This window comes from Herpailurus yagouaroundi, unplaced genomic scaffold (assembly GCF_014898765.1).
Source record: "Herpailurus yagouaroundi ecotype Mexico unplaced genomic scaffold, PumYag 195, whole genome shotgun sequence".
NCBI classification, from domain to species: Eukaryota; Metazoa; Chordata; class Mammalia; order Carnivora; family Felidae; genus Herpailurus; species Herpailurus yagouaroundi.
In genome coordinates this window covers 15,540,218-15,556,368 of record NW_024412426.1, presented here as the reverse complement: position 1 = coordinate 15,556,368, position 16,151 = coordinate 15,540,218, and the positions used below count along the sequence as shown (strand labels likewise).

The window sequence follows — 16,151 nt, the reverse complement described above, 5'->3', positions numbered from 1 at the left end:
TGTACAGATGGGCCCGTGCTCTGTACCAAACGCTGACACCAGAGGGTTTAGTGGGGTCTGGGACAGACTAGACTCCAGAAATAGTCCCCATGGGACTGGGATGTGAGGTGTTGATTGATGTAGAAAGGAAACCTGGTGTGACTATCAGTTAATGAGACTAATTTCTTGTGGCTCCTTAGCTGATTCCAAATGAATAAACGATCTGAAACTCCAGGAACTGGGAATCCTTAAGAATGAATGGTGCATAAGGAAGGGGGGCGGTTATCGGGCCCCCACATTTGGTCAAGGTTTAGTGGAACAGACGTGGTCTTGGAGTCCAAAAGGATTAGAATAAGAACCTAATGAATTGATGAGGGAAAGCACCAGAACAGAGCAGATCTTCTGTAATTGGTATCTATTATGACGTTTTTGTCATTATTGTTACTAAAACCATCTGCAGCCTGGCCAAAAGGTTTCTGTCTGGACACCAAATATCCCACACTCTATTGCTTCACACTGAGCCTGGGGAAGGAGTGGGAGGGAATGAGAAAAAGCATCCACATTTGGGAGTGTCTGGAGCCGGCTGGCAAGGCAGACTGTAGTGCATTCAGAGAGCTGAGTGATTGTCAAGGGGACAAGAATGGACAGTTCCTCAAGGAACTGTCAAGGGAAGTCCAGCAGTGAGGGTGTGATAAGGACTGGGGCAGGGTGGGGGACAGCCCAGGGACAGTCAGAAAACAAGCTCTGCTCTGGAGCCTGGGGACCAAGGGGTGGGGTTTTCCCTCATCCTCACCTTCATGCAGCCGCGCTGACCACCATAGTAATATTAAGTATAATGATTGCTGTTTTTGAGTTCTGATTATAGCCAATCACTCAGGTAGGCATTCTCCATATATAATTATTTCATTCCTTATCTTAGATAGGAAATTACTTCTCGATAGTTAAACTGGTTTGTTCAGTGTCACTCAGTCAGCAAAGGAAGCTGAACCTAGAGACTTCTGATGCTAGTTTGGGCTCTTTTCACAAAGCCACACCGCCTCTCAACAAAGGAATGGCTTTTCAACTGTTGCAGACCAAGCTAAAAAGAGTATATGGTTTGGAACATCAAAAGACTAGAGCAGGAGCTCCTGACCATGGATCGTGGGCTATGAAGAACCACAGGCCTGTCTCCTGCTGCTGCCCAGTCCATGAAAACCCAGAGGGCTTCAGGGAGAGGTAACCAGGAATCCAGCTGGCTGCTTTGTGCTTCATCCATCCTTGAGGCTCTTCTTGGACACCATTTGGTAAGGCTTTGAAACTGCCATGGCTCCCACATATGTCCCTCCCCCAGGATGTTCTCAGGTATCCCAATGACATCCCTGCTTGAAAGGGTGAACTACTGAGAAATTGAGATGAGATCATAAAGTAGGCCTATGGCCTAAAGAATACCGAGATACTGGTTCTTTGACTACTGGCTCAGTGGTCCCCTACCTGTCTACTGACAGTCAACCTCCAGGGTTCTGAGGGAACCACTAGGCAGGGAAATATAGCCCAGGAAGCCACTATCACTTGGCAATTTCTTAAAATGGAGAGGATCTTGCCCCAGAATAAATAACAAGAATGGTACTTATTCTCATGAGAATATGCCCATGGAACTTGGTGTTGTATTTTTCAAATGACTTTAATATGACCATCAGTTATTCAAAGAATGCCTCTTGGGAGCCAGTTTTCTATATGTGTGTGTGTGTGTGTGTGTGTGTGTGTGTGTGTGTGTGTACTATAAATATTTTGTATACACTCAACACTCACATTGAACATCCTTTATCTTACAATCACTAAAGTCCTCTAGAATTATATTTCATTAGCTTCTCCCCTTCCTTGCTACCATAATAGACTGTCTACTGTATAATACCATTCCCATTATATCACTGAGGACATGGAATTGGCCAGCAAATGTTTGTAACATATCCTTTTATTTTATTTTTTTAAGTTTATTTATTTTGAGAGAGACAGAGCATGAGTAGGGGGAGGGGCAGAGCCTGCCATGGGGCTCAAACTCACAAAATTGAGATCATGACCTGAGACGAAACTAAAAGTCAGATGCTTAACTGACTGAGCCACCCAGGTGCCCCTGTAACATATCCTTTTAAAATATACCCTTTCGCGGTGCCTGGGTGGTTCCGTCAGTTGGGCGTCTGACTTCGGTTCAGGTCACGATCTCATGATTCGTGGGTTCCTGCCCCACGTCAGGCTTTGCTCTGACAGCACAGAGCCTGCTTGGGATTCTCTGTCTCCCTCTCTCTCTGCCCCTCCCCCACTCACTCTCTCTCTCAAAAATAAACAAACATTGAAATAAATAAATAATAAACATACCCTCTCCTGAAAACTCTTTGTAAGCGCAAGGCAGGTGGCACACCAAGGCTCATCAAGCAAGTAACCAAGGAAAGTGAGATATTTTTAGCCCATCCTTTTCCCCTGCTGACCCCTGGCCCTGTTAACTCAGGCTGTAAGTGAAGGGCTACCAAGCTGCCCATCTGCTTTGTCAGTTTCAGACATGGAGTCTGGCCCTTGGGTTAGTGGTGGTACTTGAGTTTCACTAGCTATTGAGCTGGAAAGAAATATGTGGCAAGGAAAAATAGTACCTACACATAAAAGCAGAAAGCTATCATATATATGTGTGCGTGTGTAGATATATACACGCACACATATATACATATATATGTATATATAGCTAATATAATTTATATGATATAATTATATTATATTATATTATATTATATTATATTATATTATATTATATTATAGTTAGTGCTCCCAAAAGAATTGTAGTGATTCCATTCTATCCAGACAGCCTTAGTAAAGGGCCTAACAGACAAATGCAACACCCAGATGCAGCCTCTGCCCAGTGAAACAACCAAGGATACAATGGGAAAGGCTCAGTTTGGTAGGAGAGGCTGACATCACCTAGGTCAAATCACGACATGCTTATTTAGAAGACCCAATTTCGTCCCTGTGGAACTCACCGTTTCTTGGCTGTTCTTGCCCAAAGAAGGATAAGGTACTGGGACAGAGGGAACATTGGACTTGGGAAAACAGGCTTGGCTGCATGTTCCGGATCTACCGTAGTGGTTAAGTCACACGCTTTCTCAGCCTCAATTTCTTCATCAATAAAATGGAATTCGTATCTTTCCCGTGGATATTCGTGGACTGCTGTGAGATACAAATCAGAGTTGTAATTTATAAATTATAAAATGTATAAGGCCATAGAAGGAAATTTCCCTGCACTACAACTGGAGAACTATGTAATAGCTTTCAGGTTTGGAGGCAGATACAGACAAACCCATGCCTCTAATCTGCAGGATGTGTATGCAAGTGTGCTCATCCTGTGTTTGGCAACATTTTATAAATAGTCATTTGTGGATATGCGCTGTACACATGCAGGTCTTTCCAGGGAGGATATAATGCCACGTAGGAGGTGCTAGAGACATGTACAATACTCCATGTGAACATAGAGACTGTTTCGAATGCATTTGTTACTATTTTGTTTTGGAGATTTGCATTTTGTCAGGGATAGGGAGGCAGGGATAAAAGCAGACAAGGAGAGAGAGAGAGAATATAGGAATTGGAACAACCCAGAAAATGACTTCAGGGTACACTTTTTCAGGCTAAATGTCTAAGGATCCTCCAACATGGCATATCCTAGGCCAAACTCAGCATTTTCCCAACCCTAGCCTGCCCATCCTTTTCTGTTCGCTGTGTCAGACAATGGCAGGACCAGCCACCCATTGTTCCAAATCTGGGCATCACCCTGGATTCCCCGATCCAGTTAATCCAAATCCAGTGACAGCAAATGTCTTTAAAATGTCCAGTCTCTTGACTACACGTGGGGCCCTCTGTTGGCCTGAATTACCACAATCCCCTCTCAAAGCTCCCTGTTTTCTCCCTTGAATCCATTCTCCTCATTCTTGATTCCTACAACCACATCTGATCTCATCCCTTCTCTCAGGCTCCCACCTTCTTCTGTGAATGTACTTCTTGCCTTTCTCCCACACACATCCAGACTTTTCGGTCTTGCTTCCGAGTCTTTCCATATGTTCTTCCCCCAGCCTATAGGCACCTTTCCCCCCTTCCCCTAGGTAAGTTCTTCTCATCCTGGCTTCCAGAAAACCATCCCATTCTCGCAGAGTGAATTCAGAGTCCCTCTCCAGTGCTTCCTGTTCACATCCCTGTTGACAGGATCAAGTATGGAGAAACTGAATGGTAAGAATGGTAAGAATGGGGAGAACTGAATGGTAAGATTTCAAGACCATGAACACCTCTGAAGCAGGGCCCAGATCCTATTTCAGTTCTGTGGGTTGAGCACCCACAAAAGTGACCGAGCATAGGAGGTGCTTGATAACTCTTTGTTGATTTGGGTAGCACTGAACTGAAGTGGATCTGGTTTGGTTAGTCTGAAGAAATCAAAAGAGGCCTTGTTCTGACTCTACCCAACTCCAGAGGCATGTCTGCATTCCCCAGCCCAGCAAGTTGGTGACTGACTGGAGCCTTTCCATAAGTCAGCCCTCTCCAAAAAGTCATGAAACTTACTCCAAAGCTGGCCCAAATACGTTGGTTGCCCCCGTGAACCTGGCTTGTCTTCTCCAAAATAATCCATCTTCGGAGGTTGGTGTTCATGGTCCTAGACCCAGAAAGGGACTTGACAATAGTCCTAAAACCATCACTTCAACCTCTTGACAGCCCCATTGAATGTGTGTTTCTCAAATCAATCAATTAATGAATATAAATAAGGTTTTGACACAGGCCCTATGTATTCTGCAGCATAAAGGAATAAAATTGTTCCCATTCCTTCCAAGCTCTGTTCCTTGCTACTTCAGTGGGGCTTTGCGGGGGAGAGAGCATGCCTCTGCTATCAGTAAAGTATATGGATGGCCTTTGTGATAGCTATTTTCTTGACTTTTTTTTTACGTGAGTGATAGTCTATGTGGCCAAATTTGCCAGAAATCAGGCCCTATTGTCTATATATATATTGTTATATGAAACACAATCATTAAGATTTCTTGGGTTTTTAAAGTGTCACTTCACCTTTCTTACTGACCTGAATTGCCCATGTTAGGAGGTTGCATAATGCAGTAGCTTGCAAACATGGCCACAGGGCCTCATTTCTCCCTTTATTCCAAGCACTTTTCAATGTGACTTTTAGCTCCTTCCATCCAAAGGCAGTCTTTTTCCCCTTCCCTTGAATTGGTCTGGCCTTGTCATGTGCTCTACACAACAGAACACAGTGAAAGTGACAGTGAGCTAGTTTGGAGCCTAGGCCTCAAGAGACCTTTTGTGCATCTGCAGGACCCCTGCTAGTTCCTGCATGCAAACAAGCCCGGTCCAGCCTGCTGAGTGACACTGTAACTCCATTCCAGTTATCCATTGCTGCATAACAAGCCACCTCAAACTCAGTGGCTTCAAACAATTATCATTCATTTTCCTTACAAATGAGCACTTTGGGCAGGTCCTGGCAGAGACCGTTCATCTCTGCTTCACATGGCATTTGTTGGAGCAGCTCAAAGGCTGGGGGTGACTCATCTGGGAGCTGGTGTCATCTAGGTGTTACTCACTCACCTGTCTTCCGGTTGATACTGGCTGCCGGCTGGGATCTCGGCTGGGACTGTGGGCTGGACAGTCCTTGTGGCTGCTGGACTTCCTCACAGCATTGTAGGTGGGCTCTAAGAGTAAAGTCATGAAAGGAATAAAATGGAAGCTGTCAGTTTCTCAAAGCTAAACCTAGAAATTGGCCCAGCATTACTTTTGACCTATTCTATTGGTCAAAGTTGTCACAAAGCTCTTCCCAGATTCAAGGGAAAGGGATAAAGGAGAAAACCATGATATCCCACTATAAAAAGGACATATAACACAGGATATATTGCAGTGGCCATCTTTGGAACATACAGTCTTCCATACCTTCGTACTCTAACCAACAGTTAACCAACTGCCAGACACACAAGAGGCCATCCTGAACCAGACACAGATACACACACACACACACACACACACACACACACACACATCAGCCAACTGGCCAACTGGCTGCAAATGCACAAGCACACTCAACCACATTTAGCTGAACCTGACTCAGATCAGCAGGACTATCCAGCTGCCCTGACAACTAATACTGGCCATAGACTTGTGAGCATTACTAGATGGCTATCTTTGTAAGCCATCAAGTTTTAGGGTGGTTTGTCACACAGAAATCATCCTAGCTCCACCATCAACCAGCAAGTTAACCACTTTGCGCCTCAGTTTCCTCACTTGTGGATATACCTATGCCATAGGATTATAACTCATTAGTATTCAATGACATAACAGGACTTATGTGCCGAGCAAAGGGCTGGCAATGAATTCATATGTGACAGTTCCCTTCCCTTCCCTTCCTCACATATTCAAAGCTGTAATGAAGGTCACATTCTCATCACTCCCTATGCTGCATAAACCAAGGTCGTAGAATCTTGACTGTATGTCAATCTCAGTTCTGCTCTGCAGAAGGTGACTTTCAAAAATAACTCTCCTTACTAATCAATTAAACTAGTGAGAATTTTCAAAATCACTCAACTATTCCAGGAGAAAGGATAAAGGGCAGGACAAGAGGTGAACTGTATGATCCTCCTAATGAAAATTTCAAGGAGTCTTGGTTTATAAACACTGCAAAAATCCATTCTAAACAAAAACATCAGCTTTTCACTGTGACTTGGATATTAGCCAGCAATGAAGGAGAGATTGACCTGATTTAGGGTTGGTTGCACAATATGAAAAGTGATTTTTTTCCCTTTCCCTAGACCTAGAGCTAATAGCTTTGTTTGTGTCCCTGATCAACAGAACGTTGTGCTTGTCCCCTTTAAAATCGTAAAGTGCACAAATGGAATTTTGCTTATACTTAACTTCACATGCACTTTGGAGCTACTGCAGTTGACATAAACTCAACTAAAGCAAGGGGTCCAGAATAAATTCATCACATTCTGATACTCTCTGTGCCTAAACTCCCAAGGGGAAGGAAGTGGAAAATACAAAAGCAAACGATGGTCAGTTGTCTCAACTTTTACCCCTGAGGATAAAAACATAAGCCTATATTTGCAGGGGTATTTGCATTTGGCAGAGGGCTGCAGGTGCATGATTTCCTTTTAACCTGTACAACAGCGCTGTGTGACAGCAGAGTGTTAATATTCTCCTTCTGTAGATGAGGACAGTTCTGTGATTTGACTACTTGCTTAATGGTCACCAAACTTTTAATGAACTCTCAAACTGGGGAGTTGGTTAGAAATTCAGATTATAAGGTTCTATCTCAGAAATTTGGACTTAATAAAGTGTGGGATGGGGCTCACAAATCGGTATTTTGAACAACCTAGATGGCCCGCTGATAACATTGCCTCAGCCTGATACTCTTCGTACCATGAAAAATCAAAGGATGATTTTTAGAACTCATGCATACAAATAAATCCTATTTTTTCATGGCTTGTTACTCTTGAGAATTTGGAAATACCATGGGTCACATCATGCCCTCTTGAAACATAACTATTACCTTCAGTGAAAGCCTCATAGAGCACAGTTAATGCATGAGGTTGGTGCTTGATCTGACTGCCAACACCACAGTATTTGGCTTTGGAATGCAGATTTTTTTTTCCAGTAGATTTGTCTTCCTAATTATGTCTGACTTCAGATAACATTAAAATTAAATTGCTTTTCCTTTTTCTTGGGCTCACACCAGGGCAGGGAAGAAGTAAGGAAAGCTGCTCCTTAAGTGTGCTAGATGGCAGAAAAAACAAATGACCAACTCAAAGAACTATAGTGATTATCCAGTCCAGCTTCTCGTTGACTGAGGTTGAGAAACAAAGGAATAGAAATATGAAAGGCCAAGACAATCCAGCCTTGACCAAAATAGTACCCAGCCATACGTTATATAGCCCAATTGGCATTTGAAACCTCTGTGAGGGCAGTCTCAAGTTTTTCTTCTCAAAGTTAATCAACACTCTGCCATATTTGCCCACCCTCTCATGGAGCTAATAACTCAAATGAGACGCTAGCAGCCATATAGCATAATCATTCCTATAGGACACTGTGTTGTACCTTTACAAATCACTATTATTGAATAGATTATTTCTTGAACTGAAAGTTTCTACCCCTTTGTAAAGCTATCTTACTATCTGAAGATATAACCAAAAACTATTCTTACTGTCTTTGCACAGTAGATGCCCAATAGCTGTTTGATGGATGAATCATTGAACGAGGGCAAGGCAAGAACCATTTGGATGATCCAGACAGACTCACATTAAGGGGAAATTCTAGAGAAGAGATAAGCAATAACAATTAACATCAAGTTGAATTAGATTAGCCAGAGAAAAGGGGTTTCAATGTTCCCTGGAGTTTATCAGGAAGGGTCTTGATGTTATGAGAACATCTAGAAAGCATAAGGTTACCACCACTTCCTCAGCATCTTGACCCTAGGAAGCAGAAAACGAGTTTTGCCTACCCAGTGGATCAGGGGGCATCCTACTCAAAGAGGTCCTCACTCTGCTGTGCATGTTAATGTGCACATTCACATTTTAAAGTACAAAGGGCTTTTGCCTTGATCCAGTGGCAAGGTCTCCAAACTTCCCTTGTTGTAACCCACCCTATAAAGCCTTACCCAATACAAAAACTCTTTCTTATTTTTTTTATTTTTTATTATTTTTATTTTTTCAATATAATTTATTGTCAAGTTGGCTACCATACAGTATACACAGTGTGCTCTTGGTTTTGGGGAGTAGATTCCTGTGATTCATTGCTTACATACAACACCCTTCTTTAATTTCACATCAACGAAAGTCATGCAGCAGAAGCTAACTAAATGCTCGCCAGTCCCTTTTTCCCCTCATGGGAATACAGGAAATCTACATTTCCTAGATTCCCTTGCAGTTAGGGTGGGACGATGTGACCAGGTTCTGTCCAAAGGAATATGAAAATAAATGATGATTGCCACTTCCAAGCCAGGTAAAATATCCCACAATCATCCACATTCTATAGCTTTGCTCATCAGTGAGGAAAGCTGAAGCCCCAGTGGAGAACATCAGAAAAGCCATAGGAAACATGGGAACCACAAGACAAAATGGGTCTAGACCCCCATATCAACACTGGAGCAGAACCCTCAGAAGATGTATCTGATCTCCAGGAAGCCGTGGCACAAGGGAGAAGTAAGCCTCCACTAACATAATCCGCATATTATATATTATATTATATATATTATATACATATCCGCATATATTATAATGAGGTGTGGGGGGTGTTGGTTACAACACACAGTTTGTGCTAACTAATATGGGTCACATCTTCATGACTCAAGAATTGAGTCTATAATAGGCATATCTATAAACCAATACAAAACAATATAATCAAAAGATGAAGCAATCTTTGTGGAATTTTTTTCTCTCCTGGAGAAAAAGGAGATTTAGTAAACTACACACACACACACACACACACACACACACACACACACACAAAACAGAGCAAACTGAAAGTCACTCCCTCTATTTTGTAGAACTAAACACTTTCTTTGTCACGCTTCTGTCTTGTTTGTATCTGAAACTGAGTCAGTTATTTATTTTTGTGACTATATAATCAAATCCAATCAATAAAAAATTTGAACTGCTGTCTGTTATTAGCTTGGATCCACTGGCTTTTTCTTACAGATGCTCTTTATTTGAAATACTCATATTTGTATCAGACTCTTGGTGCCTCTAGGAGAAAAAAAAATTATCACTAGATTTAGTAATACTTACTAAGCATTTACTTTGCATCAAAGACACTGCTAGCATTGTCACGAGCACCCTAGGAGGTAGGTCCCAATTGACAGGTGAGAAAATGGAGGCGGAGAAAAGTTCTACTTGTTTCCTAAGGCCACCTAGATCATAAATTATTTAGGCAGATTTGGATCTGTTCCCTCGCACTATAGAATCTGCTCTCTTAACCACCTCAGCTTATTTTCTTCTTTGATGAGGGTTTGTGTGCTCGTTTTCTCAGGGTTGTCTGTGACTGTCTCATAGTAACCACTTTCCTGGAGACAGAACTCCAAATTGGCTGTGAAGCCAGTTACTTTAATTATGCTCTGGTCACCTTCCTAAATGTACCTCTGAATTGGCCCTTATTTTATTACTCTAAGCTCTACATATTTATGAACGTAACCGAGGTTCTTTTGAGTTATGAATTCTTCAAACTTTTCCAACTATTTTTCAAAGGCTTGGGGCTACTCATACCCCTTAATGACTTAAAGGGAAATTTTCCTTCCATTACAAATTTCAAGCCTGCTTACCTTTTTAAATATTTAATATTTAGGTATTATAAGAGCAACAGGACTATTTGATGTCCTAATTGCCTCAGGCCTTGTTTTCAATGCCTTTGTAGCAAAGGGTGATGCCAGAAGTAGCATCTATCCTGCTGCTTAGTTTAAAGAGCATCCAGACAGCCTGTCTGATGTGGGACCCAGGGTTGAACTCATGGGAATATGAAGGTGCAGACTAACCACCCTGTGGGGAGTCATACCCTGCCCCCCCTCTCCCCACCACCTCCAAACACACACGCACACACGCACACACACCTGTTGGTAAAATGAAATCACAACACACATCCAGGGCAATCTTAAAGAGAAAAGAAAGAAGGGCAGTGTGAGGCACAATCCCCTTACCTACTTTTTCTTTGTTACCGGGGATTCCGCCGACTGATGATATTTATAGGTAAATGTACATCCGTCTGTCCATTTGTGTGTGTCTGTACAGAATGAGAAAATGGGGCTTTAGGCTAAAGTCTTGAAACACAGATATCACTTTGCAATGGTGTCAACTTTCAAAGGAGGGAAACAAATCTATTCAACCCTTAATCCCTTCACCCACATCAAGGTGTAAGATTGCACCATTAGAGACAAGTAAGCTATATGTGTGTATATGTGTGTGTATGTATGTATAACGTAGATATATGGATAAATATGTATCCTATTGGTTCTAATTCTCTTGGAAGCCATGATACAAAGGGAACTGTTAATAACGAGGCTCAGACAACAAGCTACTGGGACCAGCCTGAGTAAATTGGGATGCATGATCTTCTTCATCAAAACCCAAGAGTTGGAGGAATGTGGAAAAAGGATTAGAAGTGCCAGGGAGGAGAGGGGAGAGAGAGAAGTCTGAGAACACTCCTTTTCCCTGACCACGGCCTCCTGCCTGGAATAAGCCTGAAGTGAAAGAAAGGGAGAATTTTTTTTCTAATGTTTATTTTTGAGAAAGAGAGAGATAGTGCGAGCAGGGAAGGGGCAGAGGGAGAGGGAGACACAGAATCCGAAGCAGGCTCCAGGCTCTGAGCTGTCAGCACAGAGCCCGACGTGGGGCTTGAACCCATGACATGCAAGGTCATGGCCTGAGCTGAAGTGAGACGCCCAACTGACTGAGCCACCCAGGTGCCCCAAAAGGGAGAATTTTTTATTTTATTTCATTTCGTGTCGTGTCATGTCATGTCATTTCATTTTATTTACTTTATTTTATTTCTTAAGTTCATTTATTTTTGAGAGAGAGAGACAGAGTGTGAGTTGGGGAGGGGCCAGGAGAGAGAGGGAGACACAGAATTAGAAGCAGCCTCCAGGCTCAGCTGGTCAGCAGAGAGTCCAATGTGGGGCTCGAACCCACAAACTGTGAGATGATGACCTGAGCCGAAGTCGGACACTCAACCAACTGAGCCATCCAGGCGACGCAAGAAAACTTTTTATTTTAAAACAAAATTTGAGTTTTAACTATAACATAGGATCAGAAATACTAATTTCCATCCGGAGATGATGCTGGCACCTTGAAGCGATGAGGGAACCATTTGAGTTACTCTGGCTTAGACAGAAAGGTCATAGGGCACGTCTATATTTCACTGGGTGAAGACAAGAAATCAGTCCCACAGAGTGGACTTCGGAAGTCAGTAGAAGAAAAATGCAGGTGACTACCTGACCTCCCTCCCTGGTTACGTGTATGCATATGTCCTTCTCCTTAGTCGGAAATCCACCTGAGTTAAACCCAGCTACCAGCCCCTGCAGGGCAAAGTCGCAGCCCTGGAGCCCGGGCACGTGCCTCTATTCTCCATACTCCAGGGGCAGCTCAGGTGGGTTCCATGACCTGGGATGAGCTCAGCCAAAACTTGGTATTTTGGCACTCAGCATCAATTCTGCTCATACCCCAGTTAACATGATTAGCCCTCAGGGTATATAACTGCAAAATCTGTTGAACACATTCAACACATACTTTACACATTCAGTATGTATTCATCAAGCATCAGCCTGTGCCTAGTGCTCCTGGATAGAGGTACAAATACAGAGCTCTGACTTCAAGAAACTTGCAATCACATGTAAATATACATACATATATATATATATACATATACACACACACACACACACACACATATATGGAATACATATTCATATATATCAAATATATGATAACTGTCATAAATTCTTTTTTTTTTTTCAACGTTTATTTATTTTTGGGACAGAGAGAGACAGAGCATGAACGGGGGAGGGGCAGAGAGAGAGGGAGACACAGAATCGGAAGCAGGCTCCAGGCTCTGAGCCATCAGCCCAGAGCCCGACGCGGGGCTCGAACTCACGGACCGCGAGATTGTGACCTGGCTGAAGTCGGACGCTTAACCGACTGCGCCACCCAGGCGCCCCGTAAATTCTTATATTCAATATTAATCCTCTTATGTATCTTAGTCAACATATATTTTAAATTCTAAGAACTCTGAATTTGACTTACTTGCTTTTCCAAACTTAACCCTGTAAGCTCTGTTCCCGACTATAAAAATCAGAGCAAAGACTAGTTACGTGGTTTGAGTGAGAAACCTAACATAAAACACCACAAACTTTAGATTAGGAAGACTTTTCTTTTAGTAGAGCTTAGAATATGTGCAAAACCCTTTTATTATGTATAGTACACAAACACACACAATTATTATATTTAGATTTTTCAGGTTGCATTTACGTGATCTACTTTTTTTCCCTAAATACTGAAAGAGGGCCTAAGGACTGAAATAAATTGCTCTTCCTAAGATATGGGAGTAGCACTGAAATTATCCTTTTGAAAAGCAGAGGACCAGATGGCCAATGTATACAATTCTTTGAAAACACTTAATTCTACCACTGAGAGCTCATGAAATGGCCTCAGATTTTCTTTCAGGAAGTGAGAGAAGATGAAACCAAGGGCTAATATTCTTTTTAAATTTTTTTTTCAACGTTTATTCATTTTTGGGACAGAGAGAGACAGAGCATGAACAGGGAAGGGGCAGAGAGAGAGGGAGACACAGAATTGGAAACAGGCTCCAGGCTCCGAGCCATCAGCCCAGAGCCCGACGCGGGGCTCGAACTCCCGGACCGCGAGATCGTGACCTGGCTGAAGTGGGACGCTTAACCGACTGCGCCACCCAGGCGCCCCAAGGGCTAAAATTCTTAAGCACAAGATCTATGCGGCGAAGGAGGGAAATGAGGGGCCAAAGCTTTGTTCTGAGCTACAAAGTTCAAATGGCAGTCAATGAGGAGAGGACCAGAAGCAGATAGGGAGGTCCCCAGAGCTTCATATCAGATCTGAATGAGACCTCGTGGGCTAAGCCGGGCAGAAGGGACATTGTCCTAACCGTGGTACAGGCTTTTAGCACTTACTGACGTATTTGGGGGAACAATGAGCTACTGACGCACTCAGTTCCCTGCCACCTGCCCCTTGCTGTTCCCAGTAAGCTGCACTTTAGTTCCTGTTACAGCCAAAGCCAGCTTCCTTGTCACTGAAGCCTTGCTCTGCACCAGCGTTTCCAGAATTAAATCTGAGACCATCCAGAGACTGATTTCATAAAGGAAATGGGAGTGGGGGGTGCTATTGTTTTACCTAAAACTAAATGCATTTCCTTGCTCCCTGCCTGGCCGTTGGTTATTGTCCATAAAAAACCAGCAAATTTCCTTGAACGGATCTTTGCTTATCCCCTGTGAAGCCTCACTACCCCTGCCCCAAATAAACCAAATTACCCTCAGCCAGCTCAATGCCACTAGCAGCTGGCCCTCCCCCCCATCACCATGTCTCATGAGAGTTTTCCAGCCTTGATAAGCCTTCCTTCCCTCAGAATTCAGTTAATTCACCTTTTCCCCCTCAAGGATACACATGGCTTCTGTCTCACAGACTATCCTTGGCACATCACTGGCCCACGCCTGTTTTGTACCACCAGAATCTCCTGAACTTTATCAGAGATGATACAGATGTAATTAAACCTGAATTCTACTCTCTCCTTGTGACAACTCAGCGGACAATTAATGATGATAAAAGAGCCTGCCAGCTGCTGTCTGACATACCAATGTGAGCTTCCAGCTCCAATGAAGATGGAGGGTGAAGGGCAGGTCCCTCTGGCTCCATTTCAATCTGTCTTTTATCTTACACTGGCTAAAAATTAACACTCACTTTGGGGAAATTTAGACTCTTTCTTCTCCTTTCTTAAAAGCACCAAATAGACAATCTGGGGTAATGCAATGTCTATGAGATAAACAACAACGCTTCCGGGAAGAGTAATTTAAGCTTTATCGCCAGGGATTGTAGATTCAAGCCTAAAGCCAGAGGAGCAGGCCCTTAACCACTGACCCAGTAGAAGAGAGGATGTGCCCACCACCTTTTGGTCGTGGTCATGGGAGCGTATCAGTTGGGTATGGAGGGATTTTCATAGGGAAGACACTTCGTGGGTTTTTCCACAACAATGCTGTTCCCCTGAAAACCAACTTTGATGTCATTTGTCCCTCTCTCTCCAAAATTTCAGGTTCGGTCACGACTGCCGCCTGGTGCAATAAAATGTTTGGAGCGAGACCAAGGCTTGAGGGAGACATGGGCTGTGGAGGGACATGACTGGAGAGAAAATAATCAAAACCAGGAAGATGAGAGGGAATAAGAGAAGCCTGTTCAACACTCACACTTCAAAAACACGTGCTGAGGCTCCGTGGCAACAGAACAGCGCTGCTGGCTTCCCGCGTTGCTCTCTGTTTAACAGTTTGGTGTTTGGGGGACTTGAGAATCCATTTAGACAATTCCCAGAAGAAAAAATGCAAATGACTCATAAACATATGAAATAAATGTTCGACATCACTTGTAATCAAAGAAATGCAAATATAAAACAACAAGATAGCGTTTTCACCTACCAAATTAACAGAGATTAAAAGGAATTCTAGCCGTCAACGGAGGTGGAGAGATGGCCCATGTCTCCTTGCTGCAGTGCTAATTGGTACAACCTTTCTCCTGGGCAGTTTTGCAATAGGTAGCAAAAGTCTTAAAAATATTTATACTTCTTGGCCCAGTAATTCTCCTTCTAGCTTCTACCCTAAGGACACAAGCAGCAATCTGAGCGAAGATACGAAGATACGTACTAATGTATCATTGGGATGTTGTTTACAACAAGAAAAAGAAAAAAAAGTAAAATGTTATTTTGTTATTGAATATATAATATAAATAGGAAATACACAAATATAAAAATAGATTACAACATTCCTTCACTAATATTGTGCCACAGATGATATATTTTAAAGACTATTGATATAATACAAACCAAAAACACCACTAGTGTATATATAGTGTGATCTTAGTTTTATGAGAAAAAGAGAGAAAGAAAATACATCAAGATATTAACAGAAATTATTTCTGTATAGGTAATTTCAGTGCATGTTTATTTCTTTTTGATACTTTTCTGTATTTTCAAAGTTCCCCATAATGCACACATGCTGATCAGAAAATGTAAGCAGCGTTTTAAATGTGTAAATAAAGAATTAAAAGCACATTAGTCAGTATGGGCTTTGTAACAAACCCCAACGCTCAGTCGCTTGAAACAATAAAGCCTTGCAAGTCCACTAGAGACTCGTCCCCACGTTGTCTCACTCAGGAACAAAAACAAATAGAGCCTCCATCATTGGAAGCGTCATGGTCACCATGACAAGGGCAAGGAAATGTGGGAAATTATAAACTGACTCTTGCTGACTTTCATCCAGAGGTGATGCATGTCACTTCCACTTATGCTTCATTGGCTGAAGTCAGTCATATGATGAGTCTTTTCTAACACAGACTGAAAAGCTCAATCCTACAATGTGCCTAGAGGGAAGAGAATCAGAAACATTTGTGAACAGAACCAATATTTAC

At 42.6% G+C, this 16,151-nt stretch overlaps 1 long non-coding RNA gene across 1 annotated transcript; it reads left to right on the top strand.

The window, feature by feature from the left end:
- The first annotated feature begins 976 nt into the window (after positions 1 to 976).
- Positions 977 to 15,793, top strand: LOC121011697 (uncharacterized). The gene is made up of 2 exons (XR_005781705.1): positions 977 to 1,262; positions 14,788 to 15,793. It is a non-coding gene; the product is annotated as an uncharacterized LOC121011697 (long non-coding RNA).
- The last annotated feature ends 358 nt before the right edge of the window (positions 15,794 to 16,151 follow it).